We start from the raw sequence: 26,681 nt of genomic DNA on the forward strand, positions 1-26,681 counted from the left end.
ATTTTGGTAGCCAACCAAAAAGTGATAGGCAGCTTGACCAAGTGTGAGTTTAGATGTAGAAGGAATAATACCTGAGTTGTCAACAGCAAGCATGATTATAGAAGATGGCATTCTAAAAAGGTTTGGTGCTTTAGAATATTCACTTTTAAAAAATTGTTTCTATTCCATCAAGACCTAAAGCAACACCTACCCCATTTGAAACCAAGAATTTATGCAGAACTGAACAACTATGGATTATATTTTCTAATGCAAATAATGAAACTATGGATTATCCATGTACAAGAAGCCATGCAGGCAAGGGAAGGCTACAATGTGTAGATATTGTAGGGCTACCTTCAAGGAAAAAGTATTTGAGAAAGATTTTCCACATAGGATCAAGGATGATTTTTCATAATCTACTACAATAAAATCACCCTTTTTGTTTGTATTGAATCCAACATACTGACCATGCCTATATATTGTTTCCTGATAGAACCAATGAATTTGCCAGAGTCCAATATCATGGAACCGAGTTCATTTTCTATTCATTTCAAATTGAAATTTCAAAACATTTATAATTGTTGTTAAAATCTCACTCGTCACTTTAGCCTAGTCTTATTTTATTTTTCGTCATAATTCCTCTTGATGTTAAGGCAGTCAGATTGATTCTCGATGACAACAAAAAAATATGACTCATCTTGAGCCCAAAACTAATCAATCTCATCATTTCTATGTACCCAAAAGTATGGAGTGACTTCAAAAAATTTCATATGTACGTAGAATATTATTACATATTAGGCCCCACAACTTATTAATGTTAAACTAGGAAATCTTCCTGAGGCTTGGCTATGGATAAGTAGAGGAAGAAATCTTTGTTTTTGAATGGTCAATGGAATGGTGGGCTTGTTCTCCTTCCGTTATCGCTCAACCCAATTGAGTTTTTTCTTGATACTTTCATTTTTTTTGTTCAATAGTCATTGCACACTAAACATTCTTCACCATATACTCATGTCCATAGAAAACTCGAGTTGACCTAGGTAAGGAGGCCAATATTTTTCCTCTATTGAGCCTTAATTTTTTTTTCCACAACCAAAAATGAACATGGTGTGTGTAAGGCCTTGATAGTCATTTTCTTGCCCAAAGATAATTCATCATTTTTCTCTAATGCAACAGTACAACCTTTGACATGATTTTTTTCTCCACCATAAACTTCAATACCTAGGACTAGTTTCTTAAGTTCTTCATTTCCCCCTGCATGATTTCAGTGATGATGGGTAGTAAGAAAAAATTTAATGTTTGTCCCATGTACCTTTGTCACCTGTAAAATGTTCTGAGGTTCCACATGATCAACACCTTGGACATCAATGGCAACACTAACTAACACCAATCACCTTACATTCCTTTTTTGTTTCTTAAATTGTATTGAGAAAACTGGCTAAAAATATTTATAGCTTCTTGAAATAATTTGATTGGAATTTGTTATCTCTTGGGATTTTGTCTCTTTGCGTTGGGAGACCTCTGAACACAACTTCTCTATGCTTGAGAAGTTGGGCATCTTACAGTTTTAACCAAGTTGGGAATTCTTTCAAGAACTTTTTCTCTCACTGATGATGGACATTATCATCTTTATGGAGAGTGGAACCTTTTATCTAATGATTTCTGAGTAACCACTTGTTTTAGTAACACAACCATATATATGAAATCCACCAACATGTTCATTTGTAAATATTGTGATGTCCATGGAACTGAGTATGTGAATAAAAAACTTTATAACCCACTTTATGTTTCATCTATGAATATGTGGGTTGATTACTAGTTCAGTGTATATTTGCAAAAAATATATATGAATTTTTTTGAACATTTTCTTATGATTGTAAGAATTCACCACACTTATGATGAACAATGTTTGTTGTTGTACAATGTGATTACTTTTCTTTGCGTTTATTGGAAAGGAAAAGATTGAATGTAATTTTTTTGTTTTCAACATTGTTATTTTATCACATTATTTAATGTTGTCCACACATTTGGGATTTGTTATATGTTTGGGACGAACATTTTTCATAGTCTGTGTTGAAACTATTTTGTTTAGTTCAATGTTATTGAAACTTTATAATTAAATTGTTGTAAATATGCCATTTTTGTCATTTAGGTCAGGTTACTCAGTGGATGCTCTTTGTTGTAGGTACAAGTAATACAACAAATAAATCATGATGGGGAGGTCAATAGAGCCTGATACATGCCACATAATCCTTTCATTATTTCCACGAAAATAGTTAGTGTAGAAGTCTATGTGTTTGACTACAAAAAGCATCCATGAAATCCCCCTCAAGATGGTGGTTGTAATCCTGATCTCAGATTGAGGGGTCATAATACAGAAGGTTATGGTTTATCATGGAGCCCTTTTAAGCATGGCCATCTTCTAAGTGGTTTAGATGACACACAAATATGTTTGTGGGAGATTAATGCACCTGCCAAACACAAAGCACTTGAGACCCAAAAAATATAAGGTGAGTTATTTTGACAGATGTTATTCAAAGTAAATTTGTGTTCTACCGCAAATAAATCCACCCATCATAATGACTTCTTATTATCATTAGGTTGGAATTTGAATACAGTTTAGGATTTGGATGTTTTTCCCAAATAATTGGATTGGTTCATATTTTGTTATTTGTCAATTGTAGCTTAGCAGAGGATTCTATATGAAATTGAACACACACAAGTTTTTAGGCTTTGAAAATTCTTTTATTTAGGTTTGTTAATGTTTCATGCTATTTAGGTTGTGTCAAAATCCCTTTTCATCCTAAATTTCATTGGTTTTACATGATGGTAGCATGGAATATAAAAAATGGGGTAAATACACTATTAGAACTAAGCTCACACCCCCAGAAATGTGACCATTAAAAGATGTCAGGATTATTCTTAATGTTTACTATCATTATTATTTTTTTTAGAAATTTAATGGGATTCATTGGTGATTTTATGTTTATGTGTATTGTTAACTTTACAATCCCAATTTCGTTATCTTTGTTGAAAATATTTGATGACCTCATGTCAATGTAGGTCCATGAGGGTGTTGTGGAAGATGTTGCATGTAATCTAAGGCACGATCACCTTTTTTTGTCTATTGGCGGCGACTACCATTTGTTTATATGGGACTTCTGTACATATGTAACTAATAAACCACTGCATTCAGTAGTAGCTCATTAATTTGAGGTAAGTCAACTTAGTATATGCCAGTAATTATGGAATTTATGTATTAGATTTAGTTTCAATATGTAATTTTCCATGTTTTCTCCATCTAAATGCTCCTTCTGATGTTAGAATTTTAACTTTTCATTTAATAAAAAGAAAAATTGTCTAGGACATACTCCTACAAAGTTTGATTTCTATCATAGATTGGTTTCCTGGCTTTTTGTTTGGAAAAATTCCAACTACAATGATTTCTTCTTTAATATACTGTCTGTAGAAGTTTCTCAAAATATAGAAATCACACTAGTTCTATGATGAATTTCTTAATATGTCTTGTTTTGTCTGCCTCTTGGTCGCCTCACTCATCCTTTGTTGTAATCTCTAAAATGTATTGTTGTCCTTTCTTCTCTTTCTCAGTTTTGATATTTTTAGATATTTTCAATTTATAACATCCATATTTGTAATGATAGCTTAGCTTATACTCTCCTTTGCTAGACAGTTAATGTCCAATCTATAAATGCCTTTCCACTCACACTTTGTACTAGCATTAGATGTATTATCTTTGTTCCTTTGACAACCTTTTTGGTCATTTGGTGGACACAAATAAAATTATCTTATCTTATACTTGGAACACAACCTATATTTTTGTATATTTATTTTTTGTTTTCTTGTTGCGTTAGCACTAGGATATTTTTTTACTCTATAATGAAATCATCATAGAGTGAATGTCTCTTTCTTTCTTGTCAAGCCTAGGGATGTCCTAGGACCCTGCCTATTTGTTCTTTGATTGAATCTTTAGAATAAATGGGTTAAATGAAAATGTTTAATACAACCAATAATTTATTTATGGATAGTGCCACCCAATCAAATAAGTTTGAGAGGGTCCACCCTCATTTACCACTATGAATAGATGCTTGCATCTCTAGATTTACCACTACCTTGAAAAGTTATGTGTATGCATTATACATGAATTTCACTTATTATGACATGGATTTATATATTTCTTTTAGCACCAAAATGACATCATGGTAAACATAAAAATATCCCATTAAGTATGAGCTAAATATGATTCAAAGAATCTCACCTTTAGCATAAGCATGTGGCCAAGTAATTTCTGAGGTGTGAAGTTTTATTAGATACATTTTTGTTTGGTTGGTTGGTTAGAAAAGGATTTGCGCTTGGTTTTATGTGCTTTCAATTTATCATTTGTAGCATGTTGATAAATGGGAAAGAATAATGTGTGAAATTTATTTTGCAGGAATCGATGTTGAATGAAACTATACACAGCTTAACCAAGTGTTTCCTGGAAAACTAGTGTCTTTTCAATCTACTAGTCCCACTAAGACGGGTAGCTATCTTAGAAACAAACAATCAAAGTAACTTGTGATTTCCTTTATGTATGACAAATAAGAGAGAAGTAGAGAGCACCAACCTGAATCTTTCGCTTGGCTCCTTGCTTGTTTCCTCTCTCCCTTGATAGAGCTTGCCACTCCTCTCTTACTTGTCCCGCTTTAGAGAATACCTATAGAGGCAAAGCAACAAAACACCATCAAAGCATAGAGATCTATAATACCATAAACAATGTAGGATCAGAAATACATTGACAATATAATTGCATTCACAAATAGCAAGATTCACAAATACACGATTATATGGAGGAAAACTCAAATAACTTTATTAATAGTAGAAGAGAGGATTACAACCCAGTTGTTTGATCCAACATCATCCTCCCAGCATGAAAGCCCTCTTCACCTCATGAAAAGCAAGATCACCCAACAATATAATGTCTCAAAGAGAAACCAACATCACTTCCTTACAATTTACAAAATTGCCGCCTCTAGATCTCTCAGATGAGGGATCCATATATAGATGTCTTGCAAGGGGGTGAGTCAGCTCTGGGTTTTTTATTAGTGTCATTTCACTCATAGTTCTTGGTTCCACTTGGAGATTTCTTTGATCTCTTACTCATCCCTAGGCGAATTTAGAGAGGCAAGTGTCATAGGAGAAGTTTCTAGAAGATTCCATGAGCATCCACTTAGCTAACTGTCTCTACCATTTGTATCTTCTCGCTCATCGCACACCACTGAAGGCTCTTTCAGTATGCATTGCACCTAGCTAGTGTAGCAGCCAGTATGCATCGCACCTTGACCATGGAGCAGTTAGTATGGTCCAGTTTTGGCCAATTATGAGTAGTTTTTCAGGTGGAACTTCTAGGAAATGATGTAATCAGTTGACCATGATCCTTTAGGGTATGAAAAAACACTTTTAGGGGTTAAAAATCCCTTGGTTTATCGACATATATGATTGGGTTTGCAATGCCCAAATATGTCTATAACAGTTGCCCCCTAAAGCATGAGGTCGTAAATCTTCTCATGTCGGGTGAAATGCTTTATCATGAGGATCCGAGGTTTTCGACTGGAAGGTGACCTGTAATAAGATACAACACAATACATCATCATCATATTATTTTCATCGTCTAGCTGAGGTGAGCATTCCCATGCTCAGATTTCATAAATTCATTTTCATGTACATGGAACAGATAACCGTCTGCGGTTGCAGACTAGTGATTCTTTATATGTAGAGTCATCATCCCTCAGCTTGGATGATCATTTGTGCAGCTTCTATGTACATTTGATGTCTTTATTTCCCTGAATATATCGCAGCCCAGATGGATGAAACTAGATCTGGGGTCTTCAAACTCATTCAATCTTCGCCTGATGTACAAGTCAATCCATGTGAAAATATGTTCTGAAGTCGAACATGGAAAGACATCGCCTTATTACCAGCCAATGATGTAAGTTGTTAACAGGCACGAGAGGAATCACCAATAATGATAATGACCCTCAAGGTACTACAATACAATTCACGTGGTGTGAATATATGAGTCGATGTCGAACACCACGTAAAATCTTTCGATCGAAGGCCATTGGTGTAAACCTGTCGCCGGAAGTGAGAAACTTTCCATTAAGGCATGCAAGTTTCAAAGTACTGAAAGGGTTGTTTCTAAGTCAACTTCTTGGATAATGTGCTGATGTCAACAAGAAGTGACTTGTCGTAGGAGGGCCTTGATGTATCCCACATCTACGACACGAAACGAAGCAAATGATTTTCTGGAGGTGAAAACGATCTGATGATACAAGGTTCAGGAATGGCAGTCATGAAAAATGGAAAGTGAAGGTATTGCAGTGGATGAGGCGTTAGCTGGGTGGTAAATTCTCTGAATGACTTCTCTTGAACATATCGGTGACACTGAAATGGATTGGTAGCATTAACCCCAAAAGATGGATGGTACGGAGGACCAATGGTGATATGACCGGTGAACGGAATAACCCAACCCGACTCAATCATGGTGATGGAGTGAAAGTGTCATGTTCAAGAGCGACCTACTACCAATAAATTTCTTCAAGTTTTCTTCCCCTTTTTCCCTAGACATTGCTGACCAGTACCTCTTTATTTTTGTCAAGATTGAGGAGGATAACATATGCTTGTTCTATAATTTTCCCTTTGGGCAAACCTGTTGCTATGTTTTAGCGAGCCTAGCGACAGTGAAACACGTTCTTGTCCGGGTGGACAAGTTCATCGCTATTGTTTTAACAAGTTTAATGACAAAGATAACTCAGTCCTTTTCATGTTTAGAGAGTTTGAAAAGGGACGAAAAGGAAACTCCATAGTCCTTTTTCGTAGCATAATCCCTTAAGTCCGAAAAAGTATAGAATAATACGAAAGGGATGAATTTTCGATCATTTTAACGAGCCGGAAAGACAAGCGCTCGATCTTTTTGTTTGATAATCCCTTAGGTTCTAAAACATTAAAATGTATAGGAGGGATGGCGCTTCTCTTTACTTTAACGAGCTAGAAAGGCCAATAGCTTGACAATCTTTTCATATTTAACAAGTCTAAAAAAAGCTTAAAAGAAACTCATTTTTTGAGCAACAAGTGATGTTTTCGAGTAGCAGCTAGTTCCAGGTAAGTTTGGAACTTCTCAAAACATGGCAGTGAAGAGGGTGGCTAACAGAATCACTTGTCGCATATTTTCCTCCAAGGGTAAACAATCAAGTGGAAGGGTATGATCGGCCAAAAGAATGGAGGTGATGGAAGAACACAACCAAGGCTCAAAAGGCTGATAGTAAGGCAATCACAACGGTCGTTTACTGAAGGCAGGTTTATTTTTCAATGAGCTTGAACCTTGTGCCAACATGTTCTCAGTGCTAGGTTTATTTTTTAATGAGCTTGAACTTTGCAGAAACATTGCTTGTGATATTGGTCAAAGACATTCAGTTTACCATTTAACACGTTAAATTCTTTCACTGGTCATTCAACCTGCTCAATCACTCCATCAAATTGATTAGAAATACATGTATATACCCGAAAAATGAATTAAAAACTAGCATTTTACATGAAGTATGTGAATAGTAACATAAAAAGTAGTTTTACCTCTCATTTTTACCATTTCCTTTCAAATTTGGGATTTTGGAGCTCTGGAGAGGTTTTCCCCCTCAAATTACATTAGCTGATTTCGGGAGATCTAGTGGACTATTCTCTGCGCCATCAAGGCCAGGTAGGAGCTAACCCTGAGCTCTTCATTTTCATTCCATCCTTTTCTGATTTTGAGCAAGTTTTTCCCTGTTTCTAGGCCCTTGGGGTTTGAATGATTTGTTCTCCATCCATTGCACCTGGTCTGCATCGAAAGGTGCGATGCATACTGAGTTGGACACTGCCCAGTCAATATGCATCTCACCTTGCTCAAAGGCAGGGTGTGATGGGCGCAGAAGGGAAACTTTTCACATTGATTTTTGATGAAATTTTTGCCTGTTTTTGCTCAAATCAAGATCCTAATTTATCTTTTGTTTGTGTTTCAGAGATTCATTGGATCAAGATGGTCATCACATGGCATGAATGTGAACATGAAGAAGAGGACATGATTGCCTTACATGACTAGGGCACAGTTACTGCATTACGAAACTGTGGTTAGCTCAAATTATTCTGCATATCCAGCATGAGGCAACAAATAAATTTGTTGCAATATTTTCTCGATGCATACGATCCGATCAACCAGGTATTCTATATTAGAGGCAAATCCATTCCATTGACATTCGAGGATATCTACTTTTTGACGGCGTTATCGAGGCGAGGTGCCCCTCTCTCACTATCAGGATCCGCGCGTGGGGGTGAATCCGTGAGGGATTATATTCGCCAGTTTTGTAGAGATGGATCTCAGCCTAGTAGGGACAACAAGATCAATATCCGAGATGTCACTGATCGGTCCTTAAGGACCATTTTTTTCACCTTTGCTAGATTGGCTGGTAGCGCGTCTCTTCATTTGGCCAATAGATATTATATGCAATATGCCCTGGAATGCCTGGAACCAAAGGTATTCCACTAGTGTGAGGCGGTACTTCTAGTTATAAAAGAACAACTCTCCAAGGTAAAGAATGGAAGATCCAAGAACTTTGGCTACGGTGCCATCTTGATTGCTTTCGCCTTGGAGAGGATTCCACTGATGCAGCCACAGTACATTTCATTAGGGTTCCCAGCACCGAGGGAACCACGAATGCAGAGATGGGTTGATCTCATGGCCAGACATGCCGATCAGTCACAGATTTCTTTCTCTGATGCTTTCTTTGAGTTGTTAAACCGTCAGGAGATGGTTTTTGCGGAATATCCATATGTTGGGATGGATTTCCGAGGCGACCCAGATTTGGTGTTACCAGCTGGTGAGCAGTGGAGTGTTATGGGTAAAATGATTTGACCATATATTTGTTTATCATTTTTTTAAATGTTTTAGTGTTTTTTAAATGTTATCAAGACTAATCAAAGTCATATATTTGTGCAGATGTTGGGCCAGTGCGACCAGCAGCGTGCCCAACAGCAGCAGCTGACGTTCCAGCAGGAGAGGTTGTACGGAGGGTTGTCCTTCGCGATTTGGACATAGCAGAGACCCTTGTAGTGCTACAGGATTAGGTTTAGGGCCTCACTTTTGGTATTCCAGATGTGAGGACCGACGTGTTACCTCTGAGATTACAATGCCATACTACTGGCGTGCCGAGTCGATGGACTAGGCTCTTGCGTATGATCGCACAGGCGGTGACATGTTATCACCAGCATCATTAGCTTAGGATGCTTTCCTACACTCATTTTTGAGTTTTTTGGTCGTTTGACCGATTTTGTCTTGGACACAAAACATTTTGTAAAAACTATAAACAATTATATATTTTTTATTTTCAGAGTTTTATCTTGGTTAAGTTATGTGATCCTGATGCAAATGTTAATTTGAAATTCTTTTCTTTACAAATGCTGCAAATGTCTATCTAACACATAATTTATTAATGAATTAGTTAATGTGTTTAAGTTTCTGGAAATGTGTTGATATTGAATGGAATCAAACTGCCTTTCCAAAATCTTGACTCTTAGGAACATACAATAGATAGCTGGGTTCCAAATGGAATAAATGCCAGTAAGTTGTAGAATGACGAGTTGCGAAGCTAGCCTAACAACAAGTCGGCGTATGCCATGTGAAATGGCATCATAGAGAAGCTCCATCAACACGTTGTACTCAGCGATGTTGTTTGTTGATTGACCAATACATATGCCCCTGAAACTCACTAACTCGCCGCTTGGAGCAAAAATGGCCCAGGCCACAGAAGATAGGTTTTGTGTTCTACGACTAGCTCCATCAGCATACCCAACAAATGTTACCAAAAGGTTCGACATCTGCAACAAATGCAACGTGGATTACCTAACCAAAATGACAACTCTTGACGAAAACAAAAATGTAACAAAAGAATATCTATAAATAGATTACTACACTTAATCAAGCATATTAACGCTTAAGATATAACCCATTTCGGGGTTGTGATAATGGAATCCCATCGTAATCTACCAGCTCGTAGTCTCCTTTTGCTAATACTCGTTTAACAATATAGGGGGCCATCCATAATGGTTTGAACTTACCTGCTCCCAATTTATCAGAGTCCTGATCATAAAGTAAGACTAGGTCGCCTTCTGAGAAAACACAAAGCTTGACATTTTTGTCAAATTTCGTTTTGACACGTTTCTTATGTGCTTCATTAGCCAGTGCAGCATCATGACGGGTTTCATCCAAGTGGATTAATTCCAAGAAACGAGCCTATTCCTCTGAAGTTTCAGGAAGTAGATCGATTGCGAGCTTGAGAGATGAAATTTCACACTGAATCCGTAAGACAACTTCCAGGCCATACACCAACTGAAGGGGTGTGAATCCGGTCGCATTTCTTACCGATGTCCTATATGCCCACAGAGCTGAGTACAGGATTAAGTGCCAATTCCGTTTGTGGAATCTAATCATCCTTTGCATCATGTGCTTTAGGACTTTGTTGATGGCCTCAACTTGTCTGTTAGCTTGTGGATAATATAGAGTAGAACTATCGTGGGATAGTCCTAATTTGGCAGCCAATTCAACCATCATGTGATTGCGAAAATGCGATACATGATTTGTGACTACAGCCTGTGGAACACCGAATCTAGAGACTACATGATTGAAAAAGAAGAGAGCAGTCGTTTCACCGCTGTTGTTTAATTTAGGCATCGACTCAGCCCATTTTGTAAAATAGTCGATAGCGACTATGATATACCCATGCCCCCTGGTCGAGGTGAGGTTACATGTCATGAAATCTATGCCCCATTTGGTGAATGGCAAAACAACGATTACTAGATGCAGCGATGCAGGTGGTAATCTTGTTTTCTGGTCGAAAATATGACAAGCATGGCAACTTCTAACTGCAATTATGCAATCTTTGAATATTGTGGGCTAGAAGTAACCAGCTCGTAAGATTTTTTTGTGTCATAGTGTAACCAGATTGATGCCCCCCGCACGCACCTGAATGACATTCATTCAGGACTTTTTCGGCCTCCTCATGCATGAGGCACCTTCTCAGAACTGTATCGTCACCACGAAGGTAAAGTGTATCATCGACGATCATGTAGTCTTTTGCTTGGTATCGAGTACGTCGTTGTTCAGAGCGAGAGGTATTAGGCCTAAATGTTTGGGTTTGGAGATAGATCAGTATATCTCCGTACCATGGATCGCTTGAAAATATCAAAAAAAAAGTTTCATCCACGATTGATGATTTAGATGTTAAATCATTGTACGACGATGGGAGGTCACAAAGTAACTCCGTGAAGACTAGAGATTTCTTTGATTTGGATTTTGTGAATTCCATATCAAACTCTTGCAAAATGGCTATCCATTTTGAATATTTTCCCCCTAGCAATTGACGCGACAGAATGTAAGTCATAGGGTTGCAATCTGACAAAATGGTAGTTTTGCGAAAAAGTATATAGTGTCGAAATCTCTGCACTGCTTGAACAGCTGCCAAAGCCAGCTTTTCAACATAGGAGTACTTGCTTTCTGTATCATTTAAGTTGTGGCTTAAATAATACATAGGATGTTATATTCCATTGTCTTCTTGTACTAAAACCATTGCGATGGTTATATCTGTAGTGACGAGATACAGGTTAAAGTCTTTTTGATAGTCAGGAGTGTACATTAATGATGCTTTTACTAGGGAACCTTTTAAAGAATCAAAGGAAGCTTGCGCAACCTAATCCTAGTTGAAGGTTACTTCCTTTTCCAAAAGACACGTATAACCTTTAGCAAGTTCGGCGTAATTTGGAATGAACCTCCTTAGAAAGTTTTCTTTCCCTTGGAGTTTCTGAATTTGAAGCAAATTTGAAGGTGGGTGCATGTCGATGATTTTCTAAACCTTACATGGGCCGAGTTGAATTATGTCCTTAGAAACTACGAAACCAAGGTAACCGACTAGAACCAACACAAAACACACACTTGTGTGGATTGAGTCATATCTTGTAGGATCCGCAACGGAGAAATATAGCTCTCAAATGCTACGAGTGATCAGTCCGCTTTCACAAATGAGTTGTTAAATCATCGAGATATGGTTAAACGATGTGTTTGATGTCATGGAAGGCGTAGTTCATTTCCCTCTCAAAAGTTTCCCCTACATTCTTCAAACCGAAAGGTAGTTTACGGTATGTGAATGTGTCCCATGGACATATAAATGCAGTCTTTGACTAGTCCTGTGGGAAGAAATTGATTTGATTGTATCTGGAAATCCATCCATGAAGAAAAATATTTCGTATCCGGCACATTCATCAATTATCTTGTCAATGAAGGGTGTAGGGTAGTTTTCCTTTGGACAAGCTTGATTTACATCCTTGTAATCGACGCACACTCTAATCGTTCCTTGCTTTTTCATCACAAGAACAATATTCGATACCCAATCTGTTAGAGGAACAGGGTAAATGAAACCATCATGTAGAAGTTTTCCAACTTCTGCCTTAATGGCAGCGGCTTTCTTCGGGTGTACTGGTCGAAGCCGTTGCCGTACTGGTTTGACATCTGGATACATCTTGATTTCATGCTCAATGATACTCGAGTCAATGCCTAGCATTTCTTCATATGACCATGCAAAGACATCTCTGAATTCACGAAAGAGAGCGCAATATATTTCCAGTTCTGAAGGAGAACAAGATTTGCCAACATGAACATTCCCTACAACATTAGTTTTGGTCGAGATATTAATGGCGATAGTTTCCTCGATATTGGACAGATTTCGCTTGGAACCCACCATATTTACAGTATTTGATAGAAAATCAAAAACTGAAGGATGATTAAGGTCGCTGGAATAATCTTTGTTTTTATCTTGAAGATGGGAATGATGGTGGAATTCTTCCCATGGTTCCTCTCCTATCATCATTGACCGAATGATTCCTTCGTTTGTAGAATGTATACGAGACCAAGGATCGGAAGAGGTGCCATATTCTAAAGACCTGTCTATCCAAACACTTGATGAGTGTTGATTTGGGTTTGCCGCCCATGCCCAGAAAATTGATTGCTAGAACAATTCTATAGGGCTTGGGGGCAACACCTGGCGATGATCCACGCTAACAAAAGGGTCAAAGTTCTTCTTAATCTTTGATGATGTAGAAGATATCATGTAATAGGTCTCCACTGTGGCCACTTCTGCCAGATTACTTGGAGGTGGGAGGGCAAAAGTACCCATTAAGGAAGGGTCTTTTAGGAGACCTACTCCGACATTTTGAAGTGTTTGAGAGTTTCCATGGATCAATGGAATGCTTCCAGTAGCTTGTGAACTATTGGGGAGAAAGGTTAGCTGGTCAATGATTGTAATTCCTCCTTGGAAGGGAAATGCAATCTTTCTAAAATATGTTGACACAACAACAGCCATAGCGTAAATCCAAGGTCTGCCCAGTAAGATATTGTAGTCAAGGTTTCCATCAATGACCTCGACTTCAATTTCTATTGTCTTGCCCCCCAGCTCAACTTGTAAGTTACTTAATATCCCATATGGAGTGTATGTTCTTCCATTGAACACTTTTAATGTTGTTGATGATCGCGACAAGGGTGGTGAGCCTAAAGTTTTCCAGCAACTCATTGACATAATACAAGTAGATGCCCCCTTATCAATGATTGTTCGATGAACAGTCTTATTGAGGGCTTTACTTGTATAAGGAAAGTGAGCTATGCTGGTAACTGAGGTTCATATCCTTTATGGTTAAAGGCCACAAGATTTGAATCCATTGGGTCAATCCCACCTATTGCTGATAATAAAGCCTGCTTGTAGGAGGGGCAATTCTACAGTACTTCAAGTGTCGACATAACGGATGGAGATTGAGCCAGATCCTCCACTATATTATAATTCTGTGTTGCTCGAGAATGAGGATTAAATGTCGATTTATGTACTACTCCCTTTGGCGGTTTTATAGTTAATTCAGGAATGATGGGTGGCACAATTTATGATGAAGTTGTTGTCTAACTACTAGGTTGATCTGTAGCCTTGTTGTTTGACATCTGTGGATTCCCATAATCTCTATTCCTTGTCGATATCAAAGCATCATTTTGTTGTTTCGAAATTGACAACATAAGCACATGGGATGGGGAAGCATGATCAATAGCAACTAGATTGGTTTTTTGGTTTGGAAACGAATCAGACCATACCGCTGAGGTACTTGAAGTTTTTAAGAACTTCATGATCTCAGCTCGATGTGGACAATCTTTCGTCCCATGGTCCTCATCACATATAAAACATGGCTGACTAGGTTTCTTTCACCCAGTAGAGTTTCCAAAAGGTTTCTCAGGAGTTGAATCTTCATGTTTCTTCTTTTTGTTTTTCCATTTCTTCTTGTCCTTTGGTTGCTTTGGTTCCTTGCCCTTGTCAGATGACACAGAATTAACCTCTGAGGCAAGAAGTTTGTCACTTGATTTTTTACTAGAAACTGCAAGGGCTTTACCAGATGGAGCCTTTGTGATTTGCATACTTGAGGTGCCAATCACACCATTGTCGGCATGAGAGTCTCTGTTTGATTTAGGAAGGGGGGAACGGAAAATTCTAGTCTAGGAGCGTCAGGAATTTTGTCATAGAGCATGCCAAACTGAGTATAAATCAAGTCTAAATATTGTGCACGAGCAATGACTTGCTCTTCAGTGACAACTCCCCCCTTGGCCACATCTTCTGTAATAGAAGGTAATAATGACTTAATAAACCACTCAGCTAGAAGCTGATTAGGAACATGTCTTTACCATTCAATGATGACATTGCCACTCATGAATATGATCAAATATGTGAGTGGGTGTTGTCTGTTTAAAGTTGGTAAGGAGCTCTATTCCCATTTCGTACCTTATGGGTAACTGATAGTGGGTTAAAAAGGTAGTGGTGAGGGTGCTGAAGCTGTCAAATGAAGCTCTAGGCAATTCGATGTACCATTTATTGCCAGACCAGTTAGTGTTCGCTGAAAAAGGTGAAGCCTAATCGAATCATCATTGAGGGTGTTAGATGAGCACCACAAATGAAAATTCATTATATGATTCAATGGATCTTCACCAGAATTTCCATCGAATTTAGGAATATCGGAGGGAAGTTTATGAGGAATTGCTGGCCACCAAGGGGTGTAAGCAATTGGATCATTTGTCAGCTAGTTCAGATCCAGTAATTGTAAAGTTTCTACAAAAGGAAACTATTGATTTAAGTTTGGCGAAGCATACCCAGGATAAGATGGGATTTTCTGAGCAGTAGGTCTTTGCATACCAGCATAATGTATCTGATGCTAATAAATTTGATAAGGTTGATGGGCATAACCATCATAATATGATTGTTGGTAACTGTTTTGAAAATACGGTTGCCCATTACCTACAAAGCTTTGTTGCTTAGGTCCTTGGTAAGCTTGCTGGAATTGTGGTTGTTGATATTGTACTAGCCATGTTTGTTGGACCATTTGCTGTTGTCCAATACTGGATGTTTGACCAAGATGAGGGGTGATAGTACCAGTTTGAGCCTGAGTCGCTCCAGTTAAGTGGTGGCATTAATCTGAGGTTGTGATTGAGCCATGGAGAAAAGAGGTTGTTGTATTACAACCTGAGAGACTTGAGGTTGACATACAACAGGCAGCACTTGTACTTGTGGCACAGCCACAATAGCAGGTGTAGTGGGAATGTTCGACACAGGTTGATTTGGTTACATTGAATATACAACTCTTGGTTGTTGAGGCAGTATTGGTACCCAACCACTGGATGCAATTCCAATTTGACCTGAATTTTGTTGTGAATTCTCATACGGTTGTTCTCCCGGAGGGAACAATGAAAAGGCATACTGCCCCCCATATGGCGGCAATCCAGTGTTCAAAGGATAAATTGGTCTTTGGAGACTGGACTGCCCAAATTGATACTGATGTGAAGGATCAATTTGTTGAGTTTCAACATGAGAAATTCCAGATAAGATTCTAGATGAACAAATAGGAACAGTCCCTGGGTGAACTCCGTCTAGTAGTTGAGAACTAGTTGGGACAGATGGTATACCAGAAAACATTGTCGAAGTAGCAGCAGGAGGTTCCGCTACTGTTGTATCATATGACACAGTCCTAGATGTTGATGGTTGTTCCAACATATTTAGTCTATCCAAAATATTTCCTAGCGATTCGACAAGAACTTGCAATGAAGGGTGATTAAAAGAACTAACTTCTGTAGTAGAAGGATATAGGTGGATCCCAGTTCCAAAATGCAATGGGGTACTGGATGGAAGATCCTCTACAATCTCTTCTATAGAAATCAGTCCAGGTGGAAGAGGTAGACCGTCAGGTCCGTAAAATATTTCTGGAGCTGAAGAAGGTATAGATTCTACAATAACAGACACTGGAGGGGTGACACCTTCTGAATTCTGAAACTCAACTTCCAGATGTTCAGGTAAGTGAACTTTAGTTTCTGGATCAGCCCAAGATAGAGTTGGTTCAGGGATAGAAGTGTTTACCGTTACACTATGATCAGTTCTAATGTTCTCTTGTAACTGCAAAACTTCTTCTGTAAAGGCAGATGTACCAGAAATAATTGGAGTAACTGGAGTCTCTGATGATGTTGAAACAAAAGTTTCAAATAAACTAGGAGAAATCGACCCAGTTAAACAAGACCATTTTGCCCGGAATGTTTTCGTTTCCAGAGTCAAAGATGGTTGACTTGCTAGTCTTCGCGAACGATGGGGGTTTGATTGACTTTCTTCCACGATTGTGGATTACTTGATCAACTCAAAAATTAAATGGAAAAAGTTATTCCGAATTAAATAAATTTTATGACGCTTTGACACAACTTGCTTTTTCAATTTTTAAGAGTCGATAAAAAGCTAAAGGTGACTCTAGTCGCCTTCAATTTTTAATGAGCCTGAAGTGACAAGTGCTCAGATGGACCTTTTCTTTTAGGGAGTCGAAAAGGAACGAAAGTGACTACTCTAGAAATCTAAACAGAGGGATTACCAAACCAATCGCAAAACTGCAATATACACCTTGGTGGTAAATTAAAGAGAAATTACCAAGGACTTTACATACGGCAGTCAATCTTCCCAAATGTTGTGTTCAGTGCATTGCGATCGATAGGGAGGCAAACACGACTTCCTAAGGATAAAGGATATCAGCCTATTGTGGTCCCCAATATATACTCGACGGTACATGGAGCACAAGTCCGTACTAGCACTTTTCATATCAAAGAGGAGGAATCACCCAACCTTCAATGAAAATGATAGTTACCAGGTTTTATGACACTGGAGCACATCTCTAGCCTAGACTTTTATATGTCTTGTGTTAGGTTCCAAAGCGTTTTTATGTTCATTGAGGTTTATTTTAATTGATCTTTCTTAGAAGTTTGTCTTTCAAGGTTCACCACATGATGTAGATGTAAAATTCCTAAATATGCAATCTAAAATGATAAACAGTCGTTTGTTTTCTTTTAGCAATGAAAATCCTAGCTACTAAGGAAAGAAGAGTATGATTCTTTCAACAGAGAGCAGAGAGCAGAGAGCACACACTAAATGCACTTTTCCTAAATCATTTTCCGCATGCAGTCTAAATGCAAATTCACATGCATGTATTTGTTTTTCTGTTTCCTTAATGTGAGAATTCCAAAAAGGAAAACTAAGTACAGATCTGAACTATTTTCTTCAAAGTGACACTTCAACAATTTCTTTTCAAAATGAAAGGAAGACTAAAACGACACTTTCGATTTCGAATGGAAAACTGTTTTCGACACTTCAAATATTGACAATTCAAATCAAATATAATGACAAAAGTACAATCAACTATCTAGAAAAGGAAGACTTTACGACACTCTTCTTCTTGACTCAAAACGACAGTTACGACACTTTTGAATCAAAAGACGACAATTTGATTAAGCTACTCTTGACAAAGGAGGACTGTAAATGATGAAAAATACATAAAAAACATTCACAAATCCTGATCAATGGAGGCTGAATAATGTAAAGGAAGAAGGCTTCAACAATGAGATATTGATCATAAGCAGCAAAACTATTGAATAGAGCTGAAAACAAGGAGAAAAAACCAAATTCCAAGGAGGAAAACAATATCATTCAATCATCGCACTTGTCCTTAAGGGAAACAGGGATGCATCTCACCTGCAACACACAGGAGGTGCGATGCATATAGGCTGCCAATTACAGACAGTGCAATGGGCCAGGGAACGAAACTGAGTTTGGTTTGTGCTCAAAATTTGCAACTAAGTTCAGTAATTTCAGCTAAGCTATGGTAGACAGTAAAAACAAAGTACAGGGGTATGATCTTAGGATGTTATTGAGCTACCACCAGGGCACTTAGGATATTTGCAAGTCAGATGTTTAGTTCATAAACCAACCCGAAGATTGACTGAAGCAGCGTTGATCTACTTTGCACTTGCATAGCAAGAGAAATTCGAAGGCTAGCTAGCTTAACTTCAGGCTCCATCTGTAGTTTATAAAGTAAACAACAATAACAAACTAACTAACTAATCGCTCCCCAGCGAAGTCACCATTTTGTTTCCGGGAAAACTAGTGTCTTTTCGATCTGCTAGTCCCACTAAGACAGGTAGCTATCTTAGAAGCAAACAATCAAAGTAACTTGTGATTTCCTTTATGTATGACAGAGAAGAGAGAAGTAGAGAGCACCAACTTGAATCTTTCGCTTGGATCCTTGCTTTTTTATCGAGCCCTTTGTTTATCGACATATATGATTGAGATTGCAGTGCCCAAATATGTCTATAACACCAAGCTACGGTCTACTTTGGTAAAAGAAGAGGAACATATTAAAAAGTTGCCTAAGAGTATGCCATATACGATTTTGAAGACAAGTAATATATGGATTTTTCTTTTGCAAATATGTTCTTTTTTCTACCTAAGATATCCTAGCAATAAAAATATTGATACTGTAGGAATTGTTTGAGAACTTGATTGAGGTCGATTTTTCTGATGTCCTACTTGATTGATATCTTCTCATGACCAGACAAATTTAAATATGAATTAATATGTTATTGAAACAAATCAGATTCAAAGTTTATAGATATAAAAGATAAAAACAAATGCCAATGCCTTTGTTTGTTTGTTACTTGACTCTAGTGTCGGTAAGCTACAAGAAATGGGATTGGAAAAAGGATGGAGACACAATGCATAACATGTCTTGGATATCATTCATTTGTTTTTGGAGATCCTTCAGGCACATAATCCATCGACTTTGGAAATGTTTTAGTAGGGATTCCTATGGATTTTAATGCTGTGATTCTTTCACCTCATTTTTATTCTGGGAAAGAAAATGTTATAGGAATTCCAGACACTAGTGGACAAGTAAACATATTTTTTATAATTCCATTGTCCATTCCATGATATCCTCTCTATATTGTTGATTTTGTTTTGAATGTTTCCTTTGATTTTGTTTTATCTTTTAACTATGAAATTGAAAATACTTGGTATCATGTCCATTTAAACATCCAAAGCTTGAAGATGAAATTAGTATTACACGATATTGATTGAAATCTTGTGTTTTGTCTTTTAACTATGAAATTCAAAATACTTGGTATCATGTCCATTTAAACAACATCTAAAGTTTGAAGATGAAATTAGTATTATACGATATTGATTGAAATCCTTTTAGTTGTTTTGTGTTAAAATATTTTCATGAATATTAGAAAATTTTACTCTCATGTTGTTATTTGAGCACAGGTTGTCTATATGCTTTATCAAGTTCATGCGTTAGAGAATGAAATGCTATTGAAAATAAAAGGACAAGGATTAGCCATCATAACTCATATTATTTGTTTTCATGAGTTATCTATAGCCTGAGATTTTTAGCATATAACTTAGTTGGCATGATTGTGCCTAAATTTTTCCTGCGGGTTGAATACTAAATTACTAAGCTGTTATTTTCTATGGTGACGTTTTAGTTGCTTTGTTTATATAGGTCATCTAGCCACATAGTGGCCACCATTTCCCAACTAAAGAAAACTTGTTTGATTTTCTTGTTTTTCTCAAGAAATATGGCATTATCATTGCTGATGTTGAGGTATATGTTATATAAATCCTTTATAGTCTACTTTAGTTTATATTCCATTGTCCATTGTATTTTGTGTCTTATACTTTGTATTGTATATTCTTTCATTTTTAGAAGAGAAACTCAATATTTATGGTAAGAATCAAGAATTGAAAAAAGAGGAGAACAATAAAACTGGAGCGACAAATGCAGAAAGAGAGAGAGAAAAGAATCAGTCTAGTGATACCCCTAAAGCAAAGATCCCACATCAAACACACACATAGAGACTGATGATCAAGTATTCAGAGTTGGTGAATTCACTTGTAATGCCTTGGCAACACAATGATAATGTTTTGAAGTGATGAAACAATATTTCATGTGTAAATTGTAGTCCAACCAATGTTATTTTGGAATCTCGTATTGTAGTACTTGACATTTCATATAATATAATTTATGTGGTTGAAATTATTTATAGTTGTATTTGATATTATTTAGTATTGTAATTAACATATGCAAATTGTGTTTTCATATTAGATGAACATTGTATGGCATTTTTTTAATTTAGTCACAAAATCATACTAATTAATTTATGTTGATTAATAATGAACACATAAAATCAATCTAAAACTACTAAACTAGTAGTTTATATTGATTAATAATGAACACAAATAAAATGAATATGCAACTAAATTAGTCATTTATAATTATTATTAATGAAAGTAAATAACATGAATATAAACTACTAAATCAGTTGTTTATACAATGAATATGAAACTACAAAAAAACAATATATGACTACTGTAAATGATAAATTTGTGATTACAAGTAACAACTAAATTTTTCATATATATGACTATTAGTAGCTAATTTATAGTATCTTATAACACGACCGGAATTTAGTCATATTTCTTTGGTCATTAATTAGTTTCAAATGATGAATAAAATTTGCATATATATGACTATTAGTAGCTAATTTATAGTATCTTATAACACGACCAAAATATTGGTCATATTTCTTTGGTCATTAATTGGTTTTTTAGGATGATCATATAGTAGTATATTGTGTTGTGTATTTGTTTATTAATTGTGGCAATTAATGACTAAATTAGTGACCATATTTATGAATAAATATACTACTAGATGATAAAATTGAGACAACCAATTAATGACTAAGCTAAAAATAACTAAAATTTGGTCTCGTTATAAGATACTATAAACTAGCCACTATTGTTCACCGACTGAAAAATGGTCATTTATATGCAAATTTGAGTAATTTTTTTAGTAACTAATTATCCATTTTGTACTAGTGTATGGTCATAGAATGAATATGAATTTCGACATCATGTCAACCTCTCTCTTCATCCTCTCCTTATCTTTGTACAACTCGCCTTGAAAAATCTTTTATAGCTTTGGTCTGCTGACATTGTCAATAAATTCTCTCCCTTGATGTTGTCAAGTTTAACTCACTCACCTTGAAGGGATTAATTTAAATCCATTGACATTGTCAATCTTAACTCCACACCTTGATAAAATAAATTTAACTTGTGCTTGTTTGATGTTTTCAACCCTTTTTTCATGTTTTATTAACAATTTAACTTCTTTTATAGCTTTGTCCTGCTAACGTTGTTAATAAATATCCTCCCTTGATACTGTCAACTTTAACTCACTTGCATTGACAGGATCAATTTAAATCCCATGACATTGTCAAACTTAACTCCACACCTTGATAAAATCAATCTAACATGTGCTCGCTTGATGTTGTCAACCCTGTTTTCATTCTTGCTTTACAATTCCAAAAATAATGGGTTTTCCAAATTTCCATTTTTTTCTTTTTGGTCTCTGCTTTATGTCATTTTTTTCGATCAAAATGGACCAATAAAAAATGAAGGACCCAACAGGGCTCGACCACAGCCTATTGACTCACCCTCGAGTCAATATTTTGCTTGTGCATATGATTATTCCTCCAATGAAGGACCCAACTTAGTAATAGTTTGGATGACTGAGTGGATGAAGGAAGTATATGCATCTAAAGGGTCCTACCACTTCCGCAACAAAATGTTGGCCTAATCAATAAAATTTTGACAATATGGTGGAAAGAAACCAAAAAGTGATTTCCAACTCAATAAATCCAGTCGTTATAGTAGGGATACTTAGCATACTAGAAATGTAACTAAGAGACGCATACTGACAACTAAGTGACACATACAATGCCTCAATAACCATAATTGCTTGCAGTATAATGCAACATAAAAATAGAATACCATTGACACAACTAAAAGAAATGAGAATTATATTAACACAAATGAATACACCAACTAAACCCTAAAATAATACATAATGTATGCTCACAAACATATAGCAATATAACAATATAAATTAAGGGGTATAGCAGGGTTCCAAACCAGTGCCATTCACCCAACTAGGTCGAAGAATACCATCAAGTTTTGTAAGTTTCACAACTCCTCAATATTTGATTTATGCAACTATAAATTGCCCCAGCCAATGCATTTGGTATTTCCCTTGATGTTTCAAGTACTTTTTGTCATAAATAAGAACATGATTCCAAATAGAGAAAGACTTATTCTTAATGTGGCAAGCACGCCATGCCTTTTGCCTCTATTTTTCCACACCTTGATGAAAATCTACAAGAAATATTTTTTCATATAATTCCCATAACTCATGAAGTTGTTCTACGATTGAATCATAATTTATCATCATGGTATCTTTTGTAATGTATAAATTAGGAATAAAGAATTATACAGGGACTGCAACTTGTTTTCCATACACCAACTAAAACAGAGTGTACTTATGTAATCTCTTGGTAATAATATTGTAGGCCCAAAGCGTTGTAGGAACTCTTTCAACCCAATCATCTCTATTAGATTAATAGAATTTGGTGAAACCCTTCTCCAAAATTTTGTTAAATGCCTCCATTATACCATTAGCCTTTGGATGGTATGGAATGCTCTTATGATGTTGAGTAAGAAACTAACGAGTTAGAGTTGCAATAGTATCATTAATAAAATGTGCTCCTTGATCACTAGTTAGACTCTTTATAAAGCCAAATATAGTAATAATATTTTCAAAGATAAAACGAGTTGCAGTACTGGAAGTACATTATTTCATTGTAGTAGCTTCTGTTGATTTTTTAGTAGCTTGGGAGGTCCTATGAGCCCTAGTATTTAGGGATTTTAGAGAAAAGTTCCACAAGATTCACTTGTGGACTTAGAACCCAAGCATGGGATTTTACACCCATCGATATTTGGGCCAAAACCAAGAATTTGAGCATAAGAAAATTTGAGGTGATAGAGCTTGGCGTGCCATTCTAACGCTTTGAAGATCACTCAAATCAGAGCTCTAGAAATGAAGTTAAGAATTTTTGAAGTCAAAGTGTGGGTTTACACTAGAAGTGTCAAGGTCGACTTAATGTTATTTAGCCTTGTGATAGTTGTATAAGCTCCAGGTATGACATTTTAGAGGACCCCTCTTATGTGCATAAATAAGAGGTGAGGAGGAGCCATTTGAGCAAGAATTTGTGCAACACAATACAAGAGAGAATCTCGTAGAGGAGAGGGAATACTTATGTTGAGGGTTGCAGTAAGGAGGATAGAACAGCAAGGTAGAGGGACTGTTTTAAGGCTCATTTCAGGGTGATCGAGTAGTTGTTTGAGGGTCGAGGAGTTGGATTGGAGGTCAATTTTCAACAGAGGAAAATGTTGGTCTGTTTGGGGGAAGAAACGAGGTGAGGAGAATTTTCTTAGGTGGGTTGTTAGGTAATAGTAAGGACTTTGGTAGGCCGAAGCCCTAACCACCTCAAAACAGGGCAAAGTGGGAGTTTTTGGGGCTGCAAGGTGCCCAAAACAGTAGCCCACAATGATAGCACCTCACCTTTCCTAGGCCACAAATAAATAAGGGTTGTTTGCGTGGGTATTTAAGGGTTGTTGCAGCATGCACTTGCGCTAACCAGGGAAAACAATATAACAGACTTGAAGCAGTCGTTCTTGTAGGTGCTGGGTCTTATATTTGACCGGTCTTTTATCATTTTAACTAGCAGTCTGTGGGAGGCAAGTGTTGGAGTTGTCTTTTGCGTGAAGAAACTCCAACTAGGTGTAGATATTGTAGTGATTGGATTGGGTGTCATTGGTCTGGTGGAGGGCAGTGTTTTGGCTACCCAAAGAAGCCCTAGACAATCTATCTTGACTTGACGAAGAGATCTGAAAGTTAGGTGAATATTGGTGCCGAAAGTGTAGCACTTTGATGGACAAAAGTGACTTCTAGCCTGGCAGATTGAGGCTCGGAAATTGGCCATCCTAGAAAGCAGATTAGATCAGCCCATGTACATGCAATAGAAGTGACTTACAGTAGTGTTAGGTGGCATCCCTCATGGAGTCTCGATGTGTTGTCCTTTGAAGGACTAAGGGGCAGCTAGAGAGAATTACGGAAGTGAAGGACTCACAAGACAAGATATGACAAAGAAGTTGCAGGGAATATTGTCATTGTATCTTGTATACCATATATTGTTGTATTATTCAGAATTGGTTTAATATAACGAATATAGGGTTGTAAATTATTGTACAATATTTGTTAAAATTGTGTATACTTGTGCATATGTGATTTACTGCTTTATATTTCCCGCTGTGCAAAGTAGTTATTGTTGAGATTCTTGGTTTGGTAACATTAGATATTTTAAGATTCTAGCCTAGATCCAAGATCCTAGAAATTCAACATCTTTTTCCAATCTCATGAGCCCTAGTCTATTCTGATAATAATGTTTCTGGCTTGTGAATGTCATGCAAGAGGTTTGATACGTCCAATGAAGTCAATAGCACACTTCTCAAAATCTTATAAAGCTTGAAGTCAATGTAGTGGAATCTCATCTCAATGAGAAGGCCTCCTAACCCTCTAAAAAACATCACAAGTTTTGGCCGTTTCCTTAGCATCTTTGAACAAAGTTTGCCACCAGTACCACAACCATGCTCATAGTATCTTACAAGTGAAATATTTTCCTCCAACATGACCTCCTGCAACTCCACTATGACATTCCCATAAAATATCATCCCTTTGAAGACTAAAAACACATCTGTAGAGAATATTGTCAAGACCCAATTTGTATAACTATCCTGCAATAAGTTGATAATCAGTTTCTCTAACTACAATATGCTTCTTTTGTGTTGCAGAAGAATCCTCAGGTAAAGCAATAGTAGTCAGAAAAAAATAAATAAAAAATAAAAAAATTAAAAAATAAATAAAAAAATAAAAAAATAAAAATATAAAATATAAAATATAAAAAAATATAAAATAAAATAAAATAAAATAAATAAGAATAATAAATAAAATAATAAATAATAAATAAAATAAATAAAATAAAATAAAAAATAAAATAAATAAAAATAATTAAATAAATTAAATTAAATTAAATAAATAAATAAAAATAAAATAAATAAATAAAAATAAATAAAAAAAATAAATAAATAAAAAATAAAAATAAAAATAAAATCCAATATCCTCTAAGTTATCAGGAATAACTTCAATTTGAAACAAATCAACATCCAAAAGTTGGTCATCAATAGAACCTCCTAATTCTTTTGAATCTAGTTGAGAAAGATGATCAAGTCCCATGTTAGTTCATCCAAGTTTCACAATCACTTCAAAAGAGAACTCTTGAAACAACAACAACTAACAACATATTCTTCCCTCCAAGATAGGATAATTCACCAGATACCTCAAAGCTTAATGGTATGTGAAAAACTCGAAATGGAATCCTAAAAAAAATTGGTTGAACTTATAAAGAGAATACACTATCACTAAATCCTCTCACTTAGTTGTAGTATAATAGTGTGTCATAGAAGATAACTTCCTACAAGTAAAATATATCGGATCATCCTAGTTCCCTTCTCTTGGTTGCATAATAAAAACACCAAGAGTAGTTATTGAAGCATCAATATTCACATGAAACTCCTTAATCTAGTCAAGATAAATTTGATAGGAGCATTTTCTCTTTTAATGTTTCAAATGCAGCATCACACTGTGGAGTCCATACAAAATTTTCATATTTCTTCATAAATCTCTCAAGTGGAGTAGTGATAGAGGCATAGTTGTGTATGAACCTGCGATAATAGCATGTATGTCCTAGAGTAGATCTGAGCTATTTAATGCTTGTTGGATGTGGCATGTTAACAATTACATCAATTTTAGCTAGAACAACCAATACACCAGCCTTACAAACAATATGTCCCAACAAATTCCCAAATGGCATGTAGACGATACACTTATTTAAATTTAGGTAAATTTGCAACTATCTACATCGATCAAACATTAACCTGAGTAGAATTCAATATTTCTACAATAAATTTTAGGCAATCCAATCATTCATATCGAATTCCAGAAATTTATGAATGTAATCTCTAAAAGTTTCAATTGCAATCCTAGAGAAAACTGCAAGAGTGTTCTTGAGCCCAAATGGAATTACATGGTATGCATAGGATCCCCATTCTATAGTAAAAGTGTCTTTCTTTTCTTCTTCTACAATTTTAACTTGATGATAGACTTAAATCCATTTATAAAAGAATAGGCCTCATGCCTCGTAACATTGTCCAAGACCTCATCACTAAAGGGAGTAGGGAAGGGGTCATGAACACATACATTATTCAAAATTTGGTAGTCCACACAAA

General features: G+C 36.3%; 1 pseudogene; it reads right to left on the reverse strand.

Moving 5' to 3' along the window:
- Positions 1 to 773: 773 nt before the first annotated feature.
- Positions 774 to 26,681, reverse strand: part of LOC149191421 (hydroxyacylglutathione hydrolase cytoplasmic pseudogene) — a 46,222-nt pseudogene continuing 20,314 nt past the window's right edge.

Source organism: Pinus tabuliformis, chromosome 2_2 (assembly GCF_031772625.1).
Source record: "Pinus tabuliformis cultivar Carrire ecotype Pingquan chromosome 2_2, CPIR1, whole genome shotgun sequence".
Lineage (NCBI taxonomy): Eukaryota > Viridiplantae > Streptophyta > Pinopsida > Pinales > Pinaceae > Pinus > Pinus tabuliformis.